Source organism: Catharus ustulatus, chromosome 18 (genome assembly GCF_009819885.2).
Source record: "Catharus ustulatus isolate bCatUst1 chromosome 18, bCatUst1.pri.v2, whole genome shotgun sequence".
NCBI classification, from domain to species: domain Eukaryota; kingdom Metazoa; phylum Chordata; class Aves; order Passeriformes; family Turdidae; genus Catharus; species Catharus ustulatus.
The window spans coordinates 11,712,646-11,716,830 of record NC_046238.1 but is presented as its reverse complement, the minus strand read 5'-3'; the positions used below and the strand labels follow the sequence as shown (position 1 = coordinate 11,716,830).

At 40.6% G+C, this 4,185-nt stretch overlaps 1 long non-coding RNA gene across 1 annotated transcript; it reads left to right on the top strand.

Annotated features, from left to right (window-relative positions):
• The first annotated feature begins 1,502 nt into the window (after nt 1-1,502).
• On the top strand, nt 1,503-3,623 carry LOC117004754. The gene is made up of 2 exons (XR_004419676.2): nt 1,503-1,726; nt 2,223-3,623. It is a non-coding gene; the product is annotated as an uncharacterized LOC117004754 (long non-coding RNA).
• The last annotated feature ends 562 nt before the right edge of the window (nt 3,624-4,185 follow it).

Here is a 4,185-nt window from a genome sequence, read left to right as displayed (position 1 = left end):
TTGTCTGCCATGCTAAATACCATGGCAGGAAAGCCAAATCAAAAACCTCCAGTACCAACTTTCATGCAATATAGTTTGTGCAGCCTTTAAAGCAGAATTTTTCTTTTAATTGAAGTCTTATATGGGGCAGTATGATAACACTTTAGATTACACTACTGGGATATTTAGCAGAAGGAAATGGTTTTTCACAAAACTGACTCAGTCTGAGTAAACATAAAAACCAGCATTACAGCAGTTCTATCCCTCCTCTGCCCTCTTCCCAAGAGAAGAAGTTGGTGTTTTAATTGAAAAAAATGTAAAACCTGTTATTTCAGGCAAGCATAATCTAGATATTCATGTTTGGAGTATCTTGTTTTTCCTTATTTTGAGAGGCAGATTATCCTGTGTCTGATTACTGTGGGAAGGATGGGCTGCCCATGGAGATGGGTCACTGACCTTGATGGAAAGCCATGCCTCATGTGTTGTGGCAGCTCTTGCATTCCTGTGTGCTGTTGAGAACATGCATTTCAATTTTACATCCCTTAGTAGCTTGCTGTAGTGCTGCTGTTTCTCAGGATAGCATTAGGAAACTGGCATTTTATTTTGCTGTGTGTAAGTGGCCATATTGGTTCCCAATATCTGCCAGGGATGGATTTGACAATACTGAGTCTGAAAAAATGTGTATGAACACCTGTCATTATTGCCAGACTGAGAAATGCTCTGGTGTTTCCATTTATATAGTTTCTAAAAAATAATTTTGGCTCCATGTAAAGCAGCATTATTAGTAGCAGCACTATTAGTAAGAAATCTCTTTTAATAAATACCACTTTTTAACATCAGAGCATTGTCATCTACTGGTTATTGTTGTGTGTACATAATTTTGTAATGTGGGGAGGGGCTGGATCCTTCTTATGAGATGTACTCAATAAACATTCTGAGAAAGTGTGTGTTGTAGAGAGCCCAGCTGAGCCACTTGGGGAGGATGTGGAAATGTGGAAATGATGCTAACTCGGGTGGGAGCCAGGGGCATGAGCACACCAAGGAGGGCTTTATGGCACGAGCTGAGCAGAGTAATGGGCAGATTTTGACAAGTGTTACCATATATTTTTCTCTAATTGTTGAGGAGTTGCTCTCTCAGTAATTAAAGAGACAATGCTGTGGTGGAGGAAATGAGACTCTAAGCAAAGCTGAAGAGCTTTGTTCATTGTACTGCAGAATGGAGACACAGAATGCACAGATGAGATGATGGTGTTTGTAGTAGATGTGGATGGCCAGTGCTACACTGCCACTTGTTGTGCCTGGTCAGGTTGAGTTTCTGCCATCCATAAGATATTTTTTAATTACTGCTAGTTTCCAGTTGTCATCATACAATCTTTTTGCTGGTTCTAAGCTTTGGTTATTAAGGCTTGAAGAAAGGCCTTTTGAGCCAGCCTTACATTGACATGAACTCTGCCCTCTTTTTGACATCTGAAATCCTAGATAACTTCCTAACATATTTTTTCCTTCTGTTTTCTGTTTAGCCTCCAGTTCCAAGCCTGAACTCAGCTCCAGTTCACAGACTTTGGGAAGTCAGCAGAACAAGACAGATGGCACCCGAGTAAAAACTCGCATTCTGCCCAACATGCCAAAGCTTTTCATACCTTCATCTGTCACCAAATTTCCACCTGAGATCACTGTCACTCCACCCACTCCCACCCTCCTTTCTCCAAAGGGCAGCATTTCAGAAGAGACCAAGCAAAAATTAAAGGTAATAAAAGGGAAACAGTAATTTTTTAGATTATTGTTTTTATCTTAATTCTCCCCTCAATAAAATACTTGTATGAAAGAAGCAACAGTTCATGTCCCCAGTTCATAGCCAGGGGTAGTCAGTAGTGGAAGGAGGTGCTAGCTGTTACCAGCAGGAGCCAGTTCTTAAAGGACTGGTGAAATACTGGCTGTGGGTGAAATGAGAGCTATTCTAGTCCCTATCCCTTTTCTGAGGGATTTGGAAAAAATTACAAAAATGGCTGAGTGACCTAGTGGAGCCATTGCAGTTCTTAGATTAGTGGAAGCTACCAGAGCATTAACTGTGGGGAAGCCTACTGGTAAATGTTACGTTGTTTTACATTAGGATGACATCTTATATCAACACGAGACAGTTATTGAATGTGAAGGAATAGCAACCAGTGGGCTTTTGTCCCTGTGATCATGGGTTTATCCTGACTATTTAGCAATATATTCTCTCTCTCTCTTTTTGGGATCAGTCTGCTATTTTGTCTGCTCAGTCTGCAGCGAATGTAAAGAAGGAGAGCCTTTGTCAGCCAGCTTTGGAAATCTTAGAGACCTCAAGCCAGGAGTCCTCACTGGAAAGTGATACTGATGAAGATGATGACTACATGGACATATGAATGAATTCTGGCCATCATCAACACCAACCACATAACCATTCTTCTTGTTGCCAGCATCTCTGGAAGTTGAAACATCTTCATTGGCATTACTCTCCATTTAATTGGCATCATTGTGTTCTTCACTTTCATTACCTTTGTTGTCACCACAACCACTTGTATTGCCTTCAGACTCTTCTCCATTCTACCCATCATGGTGCTTGACAGAAAGAAGGATTGATTGTTTACCAGGCAGTTGGTTAATCTGGATCATGCTGTCACCAGGAACTTCAGAAAACACAAGGATGTTCTGAGCTGCAATTCATATCTCTCTACTGTTCTGCTTCTCCAACCAGAGCCCTGGGAGTTGCTCCGGTAGCTCTTTTCTATAGTGTTCTCTTCCTTTGAGTTGTCTTGTATTTTCCCCCTCTAGCTAAGTTCTTCTCCCAGTAATTCAGCAACCTGATGTCTGTCTAACCATGCCATGATTAATCCAACAGCTCCTTTTAAGGTGAATGGAGTAGGAAAAATGTGCTGAGCTGGTAGAGATTTTAATTGCACAGAGAAAGTCTGTGGCTTTGTCATAGGGCAAGGAGGGTGAGCTGTGAGCCTGTCAGCTCCTTCACACTGCTGGGTGCTTTGTTGGAATTTGACTCTTTCAACAGACAAAAGAACCAGCTTTTCCAGGCAGACAGAGAGGGTGGTCTCCTGTTTGTGCTCATTTCACACCAATGTATGAGGTCCAGCAAAATTTATCTACCTGAATGTTGGCTTAAAGAACTGATCTTTCCAGAATTGTCTTACAGTCCTTTCTCTTCTAATGCCTTGGACAAGCATTTTGAATTGGGGGCTAGATGATATTTTTATGGTGGTATTGAAAAAAAACTTGCAAGATTTCAGTACCATTTCAGTAATGTCTGTTTTTTACAGAATGACACGAAAAGGTGTTTTTTATCTATCTGCAGAGGGACTGCTCACAGTTATTTATATGAGAAAATAATGGTAACAAAAATCCTTTTTTTTTTTTCTACTGAATGTTAACTTTGTAAAATAATGAATGCAAACCATGCAAAAAAAAAAAGTCACACACTATATATACACCCGCGTGCGCCCACACACATATATATGTGTATGTACATATATATATGTCTGTATATGAAAACAGAAAATGCATACAGCTTGCAATGTCGGATTTCTTTGTGTTTGGGGGGGTTGGTTTTCTGTAAAATGCAGAGCTTTGTATAAACTTTTGGGTTTCTTTTCTAATAAAGTTGAAATGCACTGTTGTCTCTGTTTGTTTGAGAGCACAAGGTGCCGTGGTTCTAGAAAAGCACTGCTCCTCTTTCTTCTATTTTTTGGGTAACAAAAAAGGGGTTGGGGGGACTTGATGGGAGCCCCTTTGTTTTCTAAGGATTGCCAGAGCTCTTGGGGTGGGTTTGGAGTGTGACACCCAGAACCCCGTGTGCCAAAGTTGCCTGCAGCAGTTTCAATTTCCCACTGAGCTATGAATTCTTTTTCACCCATCTTGGTGTTTTTTTGAAAGCTGATGAGAGGCATAACAGGGAGACACCACATGGGGAACAGGATCACTCAGGATATTTGGCTGTACAAATTTGCACTTGATCCATTATTGCAGTGATTGATGTTATTGATAAGAATGATGAATGGACTGTGGATAAGAAGAAACTGTGGCAAACTTTGTATTGCAAGGTTGTTCTCAAATTCTGGGGATTTTGTTTTGAAGAAAATGTGGTTTACAAGGAAGTGAGCATGTCCATTTTGGATATGTTAGCAACTGTTTGTGTGACTTGTTCACTTGCTCCAATGATAGGTGAGGTGAGTG